Raw genomic sequence first — 19,821 nt, forward strand, 5'->3', positions numbered from 1 at the left:
TGAAGGCATTGAACGCCTCTTCGGAAAAAATACTATTGTGGAGTACGGCCCGTCTGCGCCGGTGGTTCATGGCGCTCTCCACTTTGGAATTTATAGCGGAAAGCCTGTCCACTTCCTCTATAGGAGGACGATTCAGCACTGTCCCCATGTTAGCCTCCGCCCGTGGGTCCGGTTCAGGAATCCAGCTTCTTGAGGCGTGGCCGGCAGGGTCTCCGGATATAGTCCGGCGGCTACTCTTTGTTCCAGGACTTAATGAAAACTGTCACATTTCAACGAAAATAATCACGGAGCAAGTTTAATTTGTACCTCTATGCTGGCGTCTCAACCCTAACCGCCTTCCTCTTAAGCCTGCCTGGCCCGGGTGCGCTTTGTTGATGAGCCCCCGTGGGCTCAAGACGGCGTCCCGATGGCCGTTTCTATAAAAATGTGATATATGTGCGTAAGGTATGGCATAGTTTGGAAGTTAGGGCTCCGGCTTTACTTACATTCGACACCGGGAGCAGCCCGGGATAATCGGCGAGGATGGCCACCAAGGCATCGTCACATCTTGCTTGATAGAATGTCCCGTCGACAAGCTCCACAGATATATCCGGATCTTCTTCGAGTCCGGGGTCGAGAGCCCGGCCAGGATCCTCTCGCTGCGGGGATGGGCTGCTGAACTCCTTCACGTCCTTTCTCAGTTCCTGCTTTAAAATAGCAAGGTGGATGATTGTGACAAAGGACACAAGAATGGCTAGAATCGAGTAAAGAATGACAGCTTACCCAGCTTGGGGGTTGTACATAGAAAATCCATCCCGCGGCTTAATGCGGAGGAACTCCTCTTCTTCTCCTTTATACAAATCAGACAATATTCTCGCCAGAGCGGTGGCGGAGTCCGGACCTTTACGACCACAGCGGGTGGCGTCATCTTCTCTGTTGAAGTGCCACATGGGTTTCCCCTGATATTGAAGTGGTTGCACCCCCCGCATTATGCATATTGACATGACTTCTATTATTGTCACTCCTGATTGGGCCAGTATTTTTATCTTGCCCATCAGATAGAGGACTTCTCTGTCGTCTTCCTCTTGGGGGCTCCGAGGGCGCCAACTTTGGCATTTCTTTAGCGGGGCGTTGTTGAACTTAGGAAGGCCTTGCCGGACTGGGTCCGGAAGGGGAACATCATCTACATAAAACCACTCCGAAGGCCAGTCTTCGGATGCCTTCTTTGGAGTGTCGGACAGGTATCCATCCTGGGCGACGCGCCATATTTCGGCTCCAGCCACTTGATATATAGATCCCTCCTGATTGCGAGGGATGAGGCAAAATAGCCTCTTCCATAACTCGAAATGAGCTTCGCAGCCCAGGAATAGCTCGCAGAAGGCAACGTACTCTATGATGTGCAGTATGGAGGCAGGACTGAAGTTATGCAGCTGGAGGTCGTAGAACTCCAGGAGCCCGCGGAGGAATGGGTGGATTGGAAACCCAAGTCCTCTCAGCAAATATGGGACAAGGCACATCCGCTCCCCTCTAGATGGGTTAGGAAAGTTCTCCGCTTGCTCCCCGCTGTTATAGGTGGCTAGTCCGGCTCGGACGGGGACCATGTATGCAGGTGGAAGAAACCCTTGGGTCTGCAACTCTACTAAACGGCTATGGGGGACAGAACACTTTTTCCAATCACCCGGTGCAGAGCTACAGGAGCAAGAAGAGGAGCTGCAGCGACCGGCCATGATGGAATGGATTTTTTCGGACGCGCTCTGTTGAATGCTTGCTTGGGGGAAGATGGTGAGATTTGGATATGAGGATCCCCGTCTCTTCAAATAGATGGTTCGCTTATAGGGTCAGGGTGGCAACTATAAAAGTGCCCCGGCTCCTCGTATTCACTCGACACATGGAGATGGCCATTATTAAAGCACAGAAGCCGAGGAGTACAACATTAATGGGAAGCCGGAGACTGTTCACTATGACAGGTACTCTGGATTTGGAGATGGAACCCGCCTTGCAATGCCGAAGACAATCTGCACGCCGGACTCATCGCCATTGAAGCCTAGTTCAGGGGCTACTGAGGGAGTCCTGGATTAGGGGGTATCCGGACAGCCGGACTATATACTTTGGCCACACTGTTGGACTATGAAGATACAAGATTGAAGACTTCGTCCCGTGTCCGGATGGGACTCTCATTTGCGTGGAAGGTAAGCTTGCCAATTCGGATGTTAGATCTCCTTCTCTGTAACCGACTCTGTGTAACCCTAGCCTCCTCCGATGTCTATATAAACTGGAGGGTTTAGTCCGTAGGACGACAACGATCATAAGCACAGGCTAGCTCCTAGGGTTTAGCCTCGACGATCTTGTGGTAGATCAACTCTTGTAATACTCATATCATAGAGATCAATCAAGCAGGAAGTAGGGTATTACCTCCATCGAGAGGGCCCGAACGTGGGTAAAACATCGTGTCCCCTGCCTCCTGTTACCATTAGCCTTAGACACACAGTTCGGGACCCCCTACCCGAGATCCGCCGGTTTTGACACCGATAGCGGGCGACCCCGAGGTGTCATCACGGAGGAGTCCAGATCCGCCGAGGCCGGAAGCTAACACTTCGGCCGCCCCGAGCCCGGAGTGTTCGGCTCCCACGGAGGGCAATAGGAAGGGTCTAGAACAGTCCGGCACCCGGCCGGACACACTGACGGGCCTTCTGGAACAAGCTGCTCTCTCGGAGGATCACCGTATGTTAATGGGTACGGTATTTGAGAAGATTTCATCCGCCATAAGCGGGTTGAATGAAGCTTTTAAGAGCCTGCTCAAAGGCTTTAAGGTACGTAATGAAACACATAATTTTTCGATTGTATCGCACGCGCTAGGTGTGCTCCGTATAGATAGTAGCCCCTGAGACTCTGGTTGCCACCCTAGGCGGCAAACGGAGGATCACACTCCCAAGTAATGATCATACTGCATTCATGCGCAGGTGGCAAAGGGTCCGACGGTAGACCGGACCGCTGAATTCGCCGAACTGAGGTGACAGATTGATGTGGTGGACGCCGACATCACGCTTGTAAACAAGCGGCTTGACGAGTCACAGAGTATGTGGTCTTTTTTCTTCATCTGTTTAGGAAATATTAGGAGGAGCATAATGTTAATATGATATGCTTTGGCTGCAGGCGGAACTGCTACCGTGGAGGCCCTGAGGTCGGAACTTGCCCTACCCAAGGAACAAGCCCAGGCTAGTAATGCGGCTGCCCTAAAGGCGGCCGAAGATTTGAGAGCTGAACAGGCTTCTCATCACCGAAGCGAAGATAAACAAGCCGAGATGGCTGTGGAGCTGAGAGACACCCCGACCGGTATGAGCTCCTCGAAAAGGAGGATCATGCGAAGTCGGCTGACCTGAAGAAGGCCCTAGACGTGGCCAAGGAGACGCGTTCTTAAATTAGAGCTGCGCGGGAGGATCTTCGATAGGCCAGAGAAATCACGGCTGGAAGCCCCTATTTGTTGCGGATGAAGTTTGGATATCCAAAATACGCTCCTCTGGATCAGCTTTGGAGCGCTGCAGACGCGTATGCGGATCTGGCAAAAAGTGCGGCTGATGCGACCAAGTTCTTCAAGGATCAAAAAGATAATGAAATAGAAAGGTTGTTCTGGTCGCAATTCAATGCTCCAACGCGCCCGCTGCCATTGAGTGAGAGGATGGACGGTATGGACGAGCTCCATAGGTTGTCCGGTCTTGCAATGAGGTCTGTAATAGACCATCTATGGCCGAAGGGACCAAGGCCGGGCAGTTATTTTGGTTTAGTGCAACAATTCCTTGGCGCCGTATCGCGAATCGATGCCATGAAGAGGTCGGCGTGCATAGAGGGTGTGCGGATGGCTCTTGCCCTTGTTAAAACATATTGGACGGATATGGAGGCCGCCCGCATTGCAACCCAGAGTCCGGCAGGAAGCTAGGACCCAACCGAGCACTATTTTGAGCAGGTCACAGAAGGTGCCCATTTAATAGAGGCTCAGTGCTTGAAGAATGTCATGTTCAAGTGACAAGTCGTTCAATTGTAAAAACAACTCTATTTTGATTATAAAGGCTATGTTTATACTTTCACCCAGAATTGTTATAGTGCCTCCTGCGGCCGTTTGATGTATGTATATATCTTGAAAGTTAGCAGTCGTTGGCTTCAGCCCCCACGCATATAATGCGGGGGTGTTCGTGAAAATGTGTGTAATCACACTTGATCCAACGTCTTGGTCCATTAAGGAGGTGATCACACGTCGAACTAGGCAACCGGACTATATAGCTTTAACACATTCACTTAGCCATAGGATTTTCACGATGGGGCTACTATGTAACCCCTGGTACCATCGCGTGCATCCGGATACGGGCGCGTATGTACATGACCTGGAAACGGTCCTTTGTTAATGCGGAGGAATCCCAAAGATTCCGATGTGTCCTCGAGTGGTTGACCAATCTCTCGCTGTATCATGACAGTCAGTTTTCGGCTTTCTCTACTGAGGTGCTCATCCGGAATAATCAGGGCACAATCACAGTAGTTCTCCTTTGGCCGCCTTAGCCAATAGAATGGAGCGTAAGGCAGCAAACCCAGGAGACGAGCAAACCCAACATTTGACCAAAGACATGATTCGGGGCTGATGCATATAAGGCCAAACTCGCGACACCGAACACTCCCGAAGGTATTCGGACTTTATAACAAATACTGGGCTGAGTAACGCCCTTGATTATGAACCCTGTATTTCCAGGTACGTGCATTAATCTGTCGTGGCGAAAATGCCAACAACTCTAGTATCTCCTGTGGGTGTATTGAATACCAGTGGGATGTCAAGCAATAAGAGACAGTAAAGAAGGTTTACACAAGGGCTTAATCTAAAAAGAAACCTTTGAGCGGGGCCCTGCTGCACGTCTGCGCCTTTGTCTATGTTGTGCCGTATCCTGGAAGGGTGTCGCACGAATGGTGTTTGTAAAAAGGAAAACTCATGTAAAAGAGTATGGTGTAAGCGTGCGAAGAGTTGGTTTATTCTCAATGGATAGTAGAAATGTGAGACATTGGCATGTTAATAAGGTCAAGACAAATTGTGGGCTTTATTACATGTTTGGAGCCCCTGGTTCCATCTATGGGGGAATATGTATAGCACCCAGCTCAGGTTTATCTGGGCTGTTACCGATGGTGGTGCACCGGACTCGTCTAATCGTGTTCGTGGTCTTAACGACAGATCATGCGTTTTTATAGGAGAGGCTGCTTAGTGTCCGGCTGCTAGAGCCGCCACATACTCTTCCGCACGTAGGGAACGCTCTGTGTTTCTACTAACAGTGATGACGCCACGTGGACCGGGCATCTTGAGTTTAAGGTAGGCGTAGTGTGGTACTGCGTTGAAGCGAGCGAAGGCCGTTCTTCCGAGTAATGCATGATAACCGCTTCGGAAGGGAGCGATGTCAAAGAGTAATTCTTCGCTTCTAAAGTTGTCGGGAGAACTGAATGTCACCTCTAATACGAGGGAGCCCCTGCAGCGGGCCTCAACGCCTGGTATCACAGGTGGTGTTACTTTGGCTAATTCTGGATGGGTCTATCCCCATCTTGCGGATAGTGTCCTAATATATCAGATTAAGACTACTGTCGCCATCCATGAGGACACGAGTGAGATGGTATCCATCGATTATTGGGTCAAGCACCAAGGCGGCCGATCCTCCGTGCCGGATACTAGTCGGGTGGTCCCTGTGATCGAAGGTGATCGAGCAGGCCGACCAGGGGTTGAATTTGGGGGCGACAGGCTCTATAGTGTATATGTCTCTGAGCGCGCGTGTGTGCCTTCTCTTTGGTATGTGAGTCGTGTAGATCATGTTTACTGTTTTGACTTCTGGTGGGAATTTTTTGTGTCCCCCAGTGTTCGGCTGGCGAGGCTCATCCTCTTCTTCACTTGGTGTTTCTCTTCCCTTGTGTTCGGCATTTAACTTGCCGGCCTGCTCGAAGACCCAGCATTCTCTATGAGTGTGATTCGCAGGTTTTTCGGGGGTGCCATGAATTTGACACAATCTGTCCAGGACGTTGTTCAGGTCGGACGGTCCCTCTTTGCTGCCTTTAAATGGCTTCTTTTGTTGACCGGGTTGAGAGCGCCTGAATCCGGCGTTGACCGCCGTGTTGTCCGGACTTTCTTCCTTGTTTCAACGCTTGTTTTTATTGCACCATGGCTTCTCGTTGCCATCCCTAATTTCGGATGTGCCTGGGTCACTGGTGCCTCTACAGGCCAACCACATATCCTAGCCCGTGCAGAAGCGGGTCATAAGGCTTGTTAAGGCTGCCATTGTCCTCGGCTTTTCTTGGCCGAGGTGTCTGGAAAACCACTCGTCCCGGATACTGTGCTTGAAGGCCGCTAGGGCTTCGGCATCCGGACAATCGACAATTTGATTCTTCTTGGTGAGAAATCTGTTCTAAAGCTTACGGGCTGACTCTCAGGGCTGTTGTATTATGTGACTTAAATCGTCTGCGTGCGGAGGTCGGACATAGCTCCCTTGAAAATTTGCCCTGAAGGCGTCCTCAAGTTCCTCCCAACTTCCGATTAAATTTTTGGGGAGGCCTTTCAACCAGTGCCGAGCTGGCCCTTTCAACTTGAGGGGGAGGTATTTGATGGCATGGAGGTCATCCCCACGAACCATGTCGATATGAAGGATAAAATCCTCAATCCAGACCCCAGGGTCTACCATTCTGTCGTATGCCTCTATGTTCACGGGTTTGAATCCCTATGGAAATTCATGATCCAGCACCTCATCGGTGAAGCACAGAGGGTGCGCCGCCCCTCTATATCTGGACATGTCGTGGCATGCTATCGACTGGTGTTGATTCCGAACTGGTATTCGATCAGTGTGATCATCTTGGTTACCATAATCCCGCACTGGAGCATGTCCTCTAGATCCATAGATGGACCTGCTCGCGCCGGCCTTTTTAGTTAGGAGCTCACATAAATCATGTGCGTCGTCGGTAGCTGCTCTATCGCGTCCATGAAGTGGTTGGTCCGGCCGATTGGCCGTATTGTTCTTTGGCGGAATGGGCTCTACGGCTTCATCGTCGAATTCGGGCAGCAGTTTGCGCTTTGGGAAGCTCTTTTATGGCCATCGTCGCCATATTTTTATTCGGTGTCTAGCACTTTTTTCCACCTGCGGTTGAGCATAGCTTGCGTGGCCTTAAGCCTTTGCTTCTGCTTCTTTAGGCTCCTCGCAGTGGCCATCAGCCTTCTGCGGAGGTTATCTTGTTCTAGGCATTTTTCCGGGATGATGAATGCATCATCGTCCGGACTGTCCTCCTCTCCGGAGGCAGGTTGGGTTCGACTCTCGGGATTGATATGATCGGGCATCTGCTCCGGGCTGTGTTCAGTGTGACCTGGCTCATCCTGCTCCATCGCTGGGTCCATATGGTCGTTGTTGCCTTTGGAGCCGACCGGGGTGTTAATTTTCGTTTCGATGTTATCACTATTTTTACTGTGACTGGACTTGGAGTGGCGCCTGCGCCGTCGTTTTGGCTTTTCTCCGAGGGGTTCATCCTCCGTTGTGTCCTTTCTGTCGCCGTTGTCCTCCTTAGGCGTGTCCACCATGTATATATCATATGATGAGGTGGCAGTCCAGCGCCCCGTGGGCGGTGGTTCCAGATCGTCCCCTGCATCGACGTCCATACCGTCGATGTCGTCGGAGTCGAAGTCAATCATGTATGTTAGGTCATCGACAGTGGCTATTAAGTGGGTGGTGGGCAGGCCGCGATCTTCGTCGTCCATATCCCACTCGAGTCGGACATAGTTCGGCCAAGAGTCTCCTGACAAAGAGAGAGACCTTAAAGAGTTTAGAACGTCGCCAAAGGGAGAGCGCTGAAAGATATCCGCGGCGGTGAACTCCATGATTGGCGCCCAATCGGCTTCAATGGGCAAGGACGCGCGGGGTCCGGGACCCACGGCCAGAAACGAGTCCGGGGGTCCGGTGACACAGGTTTCCTTAGAGGTGGAGTCTGTGTTCGGCTCCAACGCCGATGAGTATGTGGCCTCCATGGAGGGGTCCATCCCCCGTCCTCGGACAACGTGATCTGCTCCAGATTTAGGTCCGGAGCTGTTGCGGGTGCGATATCCCAAATACTGTCCGACAGCAGATCTAAGTCGTGCTCATTATGGCCGTTTGGCGCTCCTAACACAGGCCCAAATCCGTCGAGGATCAAATCTCCGCGGATGTCGGTTGTGTAGTTCAAGTTTCCGAACCTGACTTGATGGTCGAGGGCATAGCTGTCGATCTCCTCCAGATGGCCAAGCGAATTGGCCCGCAGTGCGAAGCCGCCGAACACGAAGATCTGTCCCAGGAGAAAAGTCTCCCCCTGGACCGTGTTGTTGTTGATGATTGAAGGAGCCATCGAGCCTTACAGCGACGACACAGAGGAACTCTCAATGAAAGCACCAATGTCGGTGTCAAAACCGGCGGGTCTCAGCTAGGGGGTCCCGAACTGTGCGTCTAAGGCTAATGGTAACAGGAGGCAGGGGACAAGATGTATTACCCAGGTTCGGGCCCTCTTGATGGAGGTAATACCCTACTTCCTGCTTGATTGATCTTGATGATATGAGTATTACAAGAGTTGATCTACCACGAGATCATAGAGGCTAAACCCTAGGAGCTAGCCTATGATTATGATTGTTCTTCTCCTACGGACTAAACCCTCTGGTTTATATAGATACCGGAGGGAGCTAGGGTTACACAGGGTCGGTTACAGAGAAGGATATCTAATATCTGAATCACCAAGCTTGCCTTCCACGCAAAGGAGAGTCCCATCCAGACACGGGATGAAGTCTTCAATCTTGTATCTTCATAGTCCAACAGTCCGGCCAAAGTATATAGTCCGGCTATCCGAATACCCCCTAATCCAGGACTCCCTCACCAGGATATTGTTTCTTGAGATCTTCTTAAGTGGTTTCAGTTCTGGACTTGTTTTGTTGCGGCGTTTATATGCTGCCTTTTCCCTATATTTGCACTGGTGGCGAACTTTGATGCCTAGTGGATGTAATATGTGTAATAGCCGTGATAGCCTAACGTAAGTTGCTTGCTTATTTATTTCCTTGTTGTCTTGTTTATTTGTTTGCTTGTAGTCAGTGCAGTTCTTTTTCCGCGGTTTGCTAGTTGCCGCAATAACCTAGTTTTTCAAACTAGGCAACAATAACCATGGGCTACATATTTACTGTAGTGACACTGGGCCTCCTACGGGCCGTAGAAACAATGGGCCTTATACGGGCTGTAGAAAGAATGGGCCTTCTACGGGGCATAGAAATAATGGGCCTTCTACAGGCCGTAGACACAATGGGCCTTCTACGGGCTGTATTATCAATGGGCCTTCTACAGGTCGTATGATCGATTGGCCAAACATGGGCCAATAACAGATCGCATTATGGCCATAAACAGGCTACAGTTGGAATCGCCCATTCATGGGCCGACCATAATGGGTCGTCATTAATCAGTCGTATTTGATGATGATATGAAAACGGCCCAATGTATTAATGGGCCATAAACGGGCCAACTGTAACCACGGGCTGAATTTAACCCACAAGCAAAAAATTACAGTAACAGGTCGTAAGTAACCGAATGATAGAAATGAGCCCAAGAATAAATGGGCCCCGAGAAGGCCGAAAGATAACATGGACTGGAAACGGCCCAATGGAATAATGGGCTGTTAATGGGTATAAAGTGATACACTGTTCATTACGGGCCAATTTCACCACGGGCCGTTAATGGGCCAAGAGTTACAAAGGGCCTCATATGGGCCGAAAGACGTCATGGGCCATACATGGGTCGGAAGTTAAAAATGGGCTGGAATCATATTGGACGGCCCAGATGACGTTACTGGGCCTAATTCGGATAGGTCATAACGGGCCCTGGGTTAGCAGGCTATAAATGGGCTATATGTGAACAGGCCGTTAACATGCTTTCCGTGGGTCGACCCGCCACCTTTTGACCAAGTCAAACGAGTCGGCATTTTCACAGGAATGGGCCTCTATTGGATCGCGCCACGTGTCGGTGATCATAGGCGCCTTCACTCCAATGAGTGGATGACATCTGTCCCAACGGTGAGCCGACACGTGTTTCCTCCAGCCAATGATGATTTTACACGTGGAAAATCCTCATTGGTCGGGGTTGTTAACGGGTTATCGGATCCAAAACCGGACCCGATAGCTTAACGACGAGCTGTTATAGTGGATGCCACATGTCGGTCACCCTTGACGAAAGCACTTCTATGACGCGTGATTTATGTCTTGGAAGTGGACACTTCAGTGATGATAATTTTGGTAATGTCATGGAACACTTCTACGACAGCACAGGTATGACTATCTTGATTCTGTCATAAAATCGTCATGGATGTACATGCATGACAGAAAACAGGACCTACTGTGACAAACATGTATCATCATGGAAATGTATTTTGTTTGTTGTGATGCCTTATGTTCTAGTTCAAGAGGTAAGTGACATGCTTTTCCATAAACCATTTTATACGGAGACATACCCATCGGATTTTTATATGCAGTTCTATAGGCCCATAATGCATCATCAAGTTTCTTGGACCAATTCTTTCTAGATCTATTAACATTCTTTTGCAAAATTAATTTAAGCTCTCTATTACTCAATTCTACCTTACCACTAGACTGTGGATGGTATGGAGATGCAATTCTATGATTAACATCATAATTAGCAAGCATTTTACGAAAAGCACCATCAATAAAATGTGAACCACCATCAGTCATTAAGTATCTAGGGACTCCAAACCTTGGAAAAATAACTTCTTTTAAGCATCTTAATAGAAGTGTTATGATAAGCACTACTAGTTGGAATAGCTTCTACCCACTTAGTAACGTAATCAATAGCAACTAAAATATGTGTATACCCATTAGAGGAAGGAAAATGTCCCATATAATCAAAGCCCCAAACATCAAATGGTTCAATAACAAGTGAATAGTTCGTAGGCATTTCTTGACGTCTACTAATATTGCCAATTCTTTGACACTCATCACAAGACAAGACAGACTTATGGGCATCTTTGAAGAGAGTAGGCCAATAAAAACCATATTGCAATACCTTATGTGCAGTTCTATCTCCAGCGTGGTGCCCTCCATATGCCTCGGAGTGACACTTGCATAGGATATGTTCATTTTCATGCTCAGGTACACAACGTCTAATAACACCATCTACTCCTTCTTTATAAAGGCGTGGGTCATCCTAGAAGTAATGTCTTAAATCATAGAAAAACTTTTTCTTTGGCTGGTATGTGAAACTAGGTGGTATAAATTTAGCAACAATGTAATTAGCTTAGTTAGCATACCATGGAGCAGTATGAGAAGCATTTATGATAGCCAACTATTCATCAGGAAAGCTATCATCAATAGGTAGTGGGTCATCAAGAACATTTTCTAACCTAGAAAAGTTGTCTGCAACGGGGTTCTCAGCTCCCTTTCTATCAATAATATGCAAATCAAATTCTTGTAGCAAGAGAACCCATCTAATAAATCTAGGTTAAGCATCTTTATTTTCCATAAGGTATTTAATAGCAACATGATCAATGTGAACAGTTACTTTGGAATCAACAATATAAGGTCTGAACTTATCACAAGCAAATACAACTGCTAAAAATTCTTTTTTAGTAGTAGCATAATTTCTCTAGGCACTGTCTAGAGTTTTACTAGCATATTGGGTAACATTTAATTTCTTATCAATTCTTTGTCCTAAAACAGCACCTACAGCATAATCACTAGCATCACACATAATTTCAAAGGGTAAATTCCAATCAGGAGGCTGAACAATAGGTGTAGAAATCAAGGCTTTCTTAAGTATTTCAAATGCTTCTACACAATCATCATAAAAAAAGGAACATCTTTTTGTAAGAGGTTAGTAAGAGGCCTAGAAATTTTTGAGAAGTCTTTAATGAACCTCCTATAAAAACCGGCATGACCAAGGAAACTTCTTATACCTTTGATGTCCTTAGGAGACGACATCTTTTCAGTAGCATCAACTTTAGCTTTATCAACTTCAATACCTATTTCAGAAATCTTATGCCCCAAGACAATACCTTCATTAACCATAAAGTGGCACTTCTCCCAATTCAAGAGAAGATTAGTTTCTTCACATCTCTGCAAGACTCAATTGAGGTTGCGTAAGAAATCATCAAAAGAAGTTCCATACACGGAGAAATCATCCATGAAAACCTCAACAATCTTTTCACAAAATTCAGAGAATATATTAGTCATACATCTTTGAAAGGTAGCAGGTGCATTACATAAAACCAAAAGGCATACGTCTATAAGCAAACATACCGAAAGGGCAAGTAAAAGTGGTCTTATCCTGATCCTCTTTTGACACAGGTATTTGAGAGAAACCAGAATAACCATCTAGAAAGCAAAAATGTGTATGTTTGGATAATCTTTCTAGCATTTGATCAATAAAAGGTAGATGGTAATGATCTTTTCCAGTAGCTTTATTTAATTTGCAGAAATTGATTACCATTCTATAACCTGTAACAATTCTTTGTGGGATCAATTCATCTTTATCATTAGGAACAACAGTAATACCTCCCTTCTTAGGGACACAATGGACAGGACTTACCCACTGACTATCAGCAACATGATAAATTATACCTGCCTCCAGAAGCTTTAGTATTTCATTTTTTACCACTTCTTTCATCTTAGGATTTAACTGTCGTTGGTGATCAACAACTGGTTTAGCATCTTTCTCCAGCTTTATTTTGTGCTGGATAGAGTGGGACTAATGCCCTTAAGATCATCAAGAGTATATCCAATACCAGCATGGTGCTTCTTCAGAGTTTTCAATAATTTCTCTTGTTCCTGCTCTGAAAGGTTGGCACTAATAATAACAGGATATATATTCTTTTCATCAAGATAAGCATATTTAAGAGTATCAGGTAATGGTTTTAGCTCAGACACGGGATCACCCTTGGGTGGAGGAGGATCCCCTAGGATTTCAACAGGCAAGTTGTGTTTCAAAATAGGTCCATGTTTAAAGAATACTTCATCTATATCCCTTCTTTCATTCATAAACATATCATTTTCATGGTCTAGCAAATATTGTTCTAAAGGATCATTAGGAGGCACGACAATAGTATTACTATGGTATAATTTATACTTGCTTCCAGAAGCTTTAGTATTTCATTTCTTACTACTTCTTTCATTTTGGGATTCAACCGTCACTGGTGATCAACAACAAGTTTAGCATCGGGTTCCATATTAATTTTGTGCTGACATAGAGTGCGACTAATGCCCTTCAGATCATCTAGAGTATATCCAATAGTTGCACGGTGCTTCTTCGGAGTTTTCAATAATTTCTTTGCTTCATGCTCTGAAAGGTTAGCACTAATAATAACAGGATATATCTTTTTCTCATCAAGATAAGCATATTTCAGAGTATCACGTAATTGTTTAAGATCGAACACAGGATCACTCTTGGATGGTAGAGGATCTCCAAGAGTTTCAACAGGCAAATTGTGTTTCAAAACGGGCATCTGTTTAAAGAAAATCTCGTCTAATTCCTTCTTTTCTCCATGAACATATCATTTTCATGGTCTAGCAAATATTCTTCTAAGGGATCCGTAGGAGGCATAGCAATATAAGCAAGACCAATAATTTCATCTTTACTAGGCAATTATTTATCATGGGGTTGTTTATGAAATTTGGAGAAATTAAACTCATGAGATACATCCCCAAAACTTACAGTAATAGTTTCTTTCTCACAATCTATTTTGGCATTAACAATGTTCAAGAATGGTCTACCAAAAATAATGGGACAAAAATCATCTTGTGGGAACCAAGAACTAGAAAATCGGTAGGGTATTTATTTTCCCACACAAGACTTCAACATCTCTAACAATCCCAATTGGTGATATAGTATCTTTATTGGCAAGCTTAATAGTGACATCGGTATCTTCTATTTTCAGCAAGTGAAATATCATTCATAATTTCTTGATATAAAGTAAAGGTAATTGCACTCACACTAGCACCCAAATCACATAAGACATGGTAGCAATGATCTCCTATTTTATCAGAAACAACAGGCATGCCGACAACAGGTCTATGCTTATCTTTATCATTAGGTCTAGCAATTCTAGCAGCTTCATCACATAAATAAATAACATGCCCATCAATATTATCGACCAAGAGATCTTTAACCATAGCAATACTAGGTTCAACTTTAATTTTCTTAGGGGGTGTAGGTGTTCTAGCATTACTCTTACAAACCACAGTTGAAGCTTTAGCATGATCCTTTATTCTAACAGGGAAGGGTGGTTTCTCAATATAAGTGGTAGGAACAATAGGATCAACAATATAAATAATAGTTTTTTCTTCAACTTTAATAGGTTCTACTACATTTACTTCAATGGGAGGATGATATTTAAACCACTTCACCTTAGGGAGATCAACATGAGTAGCAAATGATTCACAGAAATAAGCTACTATCTTAGAGTCAAGTCCATATTTTGTGCTAAATTCAAGAAAAGCATCGGTATCCATAAAAGATTTAACACAATCAAACTTAGGGGTTATACCTGACACCTTACCTTTGTCGAGTTCCCAATCTTCAGAGTTGCGTTTAATTCTTTCCAATAAATCCCATCTGAATTCAATAGTCTTCATCATAAAAGAACAATTACAAGAAGTATCGAGAATGGAGCGATCATTATGAGAAAGCCGAGCATAAAATTTTTGAATAATAATTTCTCTTGAGAGCTCATGATTGGGGCATGAATATAACATTGACTTAAGCCTCCCCAAGCTTGAGTGATACTTTCTCCTTCACGAGGCCAAAAAGTCTATATGTAATTACGATCAGGATGAACCAGATGCATGGGATAAAACTTGTGATGAAATTCCAATTTCAATCGGTTGTTCTTCCATGATCCAATATCATCACATAGCCTAAACCATGTCAATGCCTTTCCCTTCATATATAAAGGGAAGACCTTCTTCTTGACAACATCCTCGGGCAAACCTGCAAGCTTAAATAATCCACAAACTTCATCCACATTGATTATGTAACGCCCACGATGCGGCTATATCTCTCACGTGTCGAGGCACGACTTAGAGGCATAAACGCATTGTAGGTTTTGTCGCAAGAAGGGTAATCTTCACACAATCCCATGTAATAAACAAGAATGGGATAAAGACAGTTGGCTTACAATCGCCACTCACACAATACATAAATAGATTCATACATCATTCAAAATACACTCATAGACCGGCTACGGTCAAATCCAAATGAAAAGAAGATAACCCCAAATGCTAGATCCCTGATCGTCCCGACTGGGCTCCACTACTGATCATCTGGAAATGAAACGTAGTAACGACCAAGGTCCTCATTAAACTCCCACTTGAGCTCGGTTGCGCCACTTGCGCTGGTATCCTCAGCACCTGCATCTGTTTTGGTAGAATCTGTGAGTCACGGGGACTCAGCAATCTCACACCCACGAGATCAAGACTATTTAAGCTCATGGGTAGGAAAAGGGGTAATATGGTGGAGCTGCAGCAAGCACTAAGCATATATGGTGGCTGACATACCCAAGTGAGAGCGAGAAGAGAAGCAACGCATCAGTCGAGAAGCTAGAAGTGATCAAGAAGTGATCATGAAACTACTTACGTTCATACATAACCCAAACCGTGTTCACTTCCCGGACTCCGCCGAGAAGAGACCATCACGGCTACACACGCGGTTGATGCATTTTAATAAAGTCAAGTGTCAAGTTCTCTACAACCGGACATTAAAAAATTCCCATCTGCCTCATAACCACGGGCACGGCTTTCGAAAGAGAATACCCTGCAGGGGTGTCCCAACTTAGGTCTCACGGTCAACGAAGGATATTCCTTCTCCCAGGAAGACCCGATCAGTCTCGGAATCCCGGTTTACAATACATTTCGACAATGGTAAAACAAGACCAGCAAGGCCACCCGACTGTGCCGACAAATCCTGATAGGAGCTGCACATATCTCGTTCTCAGGGCACAACGGATGAGCAATCCATACAACTAAAACCAGACTTCGAGTTTCCCCAAGGTGGCTCTGCAAAGGGCTCTAGTTCGGACCAGCACTCAGAGGAGCACTGGCCCGGGGCGGTAAATAAAGATGACCCTCGGGCTCGCGAAAACCCAAGGGAAAAAGGCTTAGGTGGCAAATGGTAAAACCAAGGTTGGGCCTTGCTGGAGGAGTTTTATTCAAAGTGAACTGTCAAGGGGGTCCCATAAATCACCCAACCGCGTAAGGAACACAAAATGAAGGAACATAACACCGGTATGACGGAAACTAGGGCGGCAAGAGTGGAACAAGACACCAGGCATAAGGCCGAGCCTTCCACCCTTTACCAAGTATATAGGTGCATTAATTAAATAAGAGATATTGTGATAGCCCAAAATATCCATGTTCCAACAAGGAACAAACTTCATCTTCACCTGCAACAAGCAACACTATAAGAGGGGTTGAGCAAAAGCGGTGACATAGCGAAACAACAGTTTGCTAGGAAAGGATGGTTAGAGGCTTGACATGGAAAAATGGGAGGCATGATAAACAAGTGGTAGGTAGAGCAAACATAGCGATAGAGCGAGCAACTAGCAAAGCAAAGATAGAAGTGATATCAAGGGTATGGTCATCTTGCCTGCAAAGTTCTCAGAGTTGTCGAAAGCTTGATCCTCGTTAGCGTACTCAACAGGTTCCTCCTTCACGTACTCGTCTCCCGGCTCTACTCAAAGCAAGAACACAAGCAATGGAACCACAATCAATCACGATGCAATGCACAAGCAACATGATGCAATACATGTCATGATATGCGAGATGTGATATGCAAAGCGTATGTGTGCTCCGGGAGGAAAAAGGACACTACAAGAAATATGTCAACTTGTGACCACCACTATTGGTCCCTGAAAGGTCATTGTTTTTCATTTGCGACCTTTTTGTGACCAGAAACAAAAGGTCAAAAGCTGGCGGTCGTAAACTGACTATTGCGACCTTTCTTCTGGAATGGTCGAAGACGTTTATGACCAAAATATGTCCACTATGGCGTTTTGGTCACTAGCAACCTCCCCATGGCACGTAGGCATCCAGCGTGGCAAGATGATGTGGCACAAGAATCAGCCCGGTCCAATTCGGTTTTCTAGATGGGCCTAGCCCAACAATTCGGCCTTTTTAACGTATTTTTTTCCTGTGCTTTTATTAGCTACATGGGTCTAGCCCAACAATTCAGCCTTTGATTTCTTTGCATGGGCCTTTTAACAGCAGATTTTCTTTTTGATCATGTATTTTTCTGGGCCATTTCTTTGCTGGGCCTCTCATGTTCTGATTTTTTTTCAAAAGATGGGCCCACTAGTGAGATGGGACCCAGTTGTCAGGTTCTAATAAGTGGGTCCCTTGTCACTGTTATATTCTTCAGATTTCAATTTTCCAATACATAAATAACAATATTTAAATCAGAACAAAGAGAAAACAAAATGCTTCAAACAGAGCACCGGAAAAATATGGTTCACATCATGAATACAATCAAAAAGAGCCAAACTTGGTACATTATTACAATCAAACATGGTTCACATCAGTTTTACAATAAAAAAATGTTCACATCAGGTAACACAGCTATCACAGTATAGCTAGCTCCAATGCTTCTCCGAATTTGTTCATCCTGGACCTCACGACAAAACATGAATGAAGGGCATCTGCAAGTTATCAAGCAAAATGGTTAGAACAAGCAAAATGCAACATTTTTATCATTTAAGCATAACAGGACAGGGTCAACAACATTTCGATGTTTAAAAAATGAACCAGGATTTCAATGTTTGAACAACAAAAGATAATATGCGGTTTAAATCAACCCCTACGAAGATACACGTTGACACATTCATTTGGCAACATCTATAGAAATTGAACCTCGTAAACATGAAATGTGGAATTTGTATCTCAAAGAACTATACAGATTTATCAGGTTTAATTACCATAGAGAAGCCAAATTCTAGTAAGTCAGGATTAGTACACAAGATCTGATTCAACAAAGTAAACAAGAAGGTCGCTACAATACAAAAATAAGCTCATCACAGAGAATAAAATGAGTGGAACTACAGTACATCCTCTAAATTGCCATGTTCACAAGATTAAAAGTAAGCTCAGCATAAGCATATGAGTTTTGTTTGGCACCACCACATCAAAAGACACTTAAAAGTACGCAAATTGGACTAGCTACCAGAAGCACAAGATCAGGTCACAAACTTAAACTGTTATACAGGAGGATGAACAATCATGTACTTATTTCCTACAGAGTAGGAAGTTGGGAATGTTATTAGTGAAACGTGGGGCATAAAGCAGAAATAGACACCATGATTGTTCTACACATAATACAGATAATCAGCACACAATATGGAGGAGGGTTTTTTCCTACTTCAATCCAATATCTGAGATGAAGAGGGAGCAGGCATGCGGATGGAACCTGGAGGGCAGGGGCCGGCATGAGCCAGAGCAGCACCTGGGCCTCCTCGTGCATCCTCGGCCGGTCAATGGGGTGCCTCTTGGTGCACAGCAGGGCCAGCTGGAACACCTTCTGGACCAGCCCCATGTCCGTGCACGTCACCGACACCTCCGAGTCCACCGCCTCCATCACCGTGTTGTCATCGGCTCTCGACATTATCTACACACACATAGAGACAGGGTGGTCAAATGATCATACCATGACAGTATATAGAAACCATTGCAACACATCATGCATGTTGAAAGATCGTAACATGGTTGACAAAAAATAACTTCAATCTCACTCTCATTAGTGACTTGCACAATGCAATGAAAAGATAGATGTAATAAGATCTGAGACTTGGGAGTTTAGTGTGAATGACTTACCAACTGGTGCAAATTGCAATCGTTGTCGACGGTCTTCATCCCTTTGAGCAACTCCAGAAGGACGATACTGGAGCTGTACACATCGGATCGATGTAGCCAATGGTTCCAACATCCAAGCACATAAGTGGACACGTGGGACTTGGCAGCTGGGACGCTTGGCAGTGGCTGCAAATGAGACGCACGCTCGCACCTGCTGCATCCAAATTCAAATTGGACAAGAACAAAAAAATTAGGAATGGTTGCAAACTCATTCATTCTCTGGGATTCAATTTCAGGACTACTTTATGCATCCGGGAAGAGTAAATATTAGGCTCTATGCAGTCGCATAACAGAGGATACTTCAATATTACATATTCTAGATAAAACTAAACTAGAGCCTCATATCCTACTACACGACTACAACTCAATTACACCATCCATTATTCTTATATACACAACTCAAACAAAAATTCGTGGCGAGGTAGCCACATATTCATAGGCGACTCGAGCAATTCAATGAAGAATTCCATACGGGGAGCCGGAGAGGAGAGGCACTTGGATGGGTACCTTGGGTAAGGGAACATGCCGAGGATGTAGCCCTTGGGCCTGGAGGCGTCCGGGGTGCTCCTCCTAGCGCGCCTGCCACCTCGGCTCGATCTCGTTGTACGGGTACGCCCGCCTCGCCCACACCTTACCCACGTCGGCACCGGCGCAGCAACGGCAGGAGCGAGTGCGGCGCGGCGAGAGGAGCGCATGGCGCTGGTGGGCCGTGGCGACCACGGGGGGGCGCGCGCGGAGCTGGAGTGGCGGGTGCGGCGTGAGAGCCATCAGGGGTTGGGGACGCGCGCACCGGATCCGAACCGATGGGAGGAAGGAGCGGAGCGGAGCAAGCGTGATAGGATGCGGTGCCGGCCATGGAGTGTAGAGAGGAGGAGGGCGGCGCGACCGAGCATGAGGATGGATCTGGGGATCAAGGGGAGAGGGAGAGGGTGGGTCAGCGG

Source organism: Triticum dicoccoides, chromosome 4B, assembly GCF_002162155.2.
Source record: "Triticum dicoccoides isolate Atlit2015 ecotype Zavitan chromosome 4B, WEW_v2.0, whole genome shotgun sequence".
NCBI lineage: Eukaryota > Viridiplantae > Streptophyta > Magnoliopsida > Poales > Poaceae > Triticum > Triticum dicoccoides.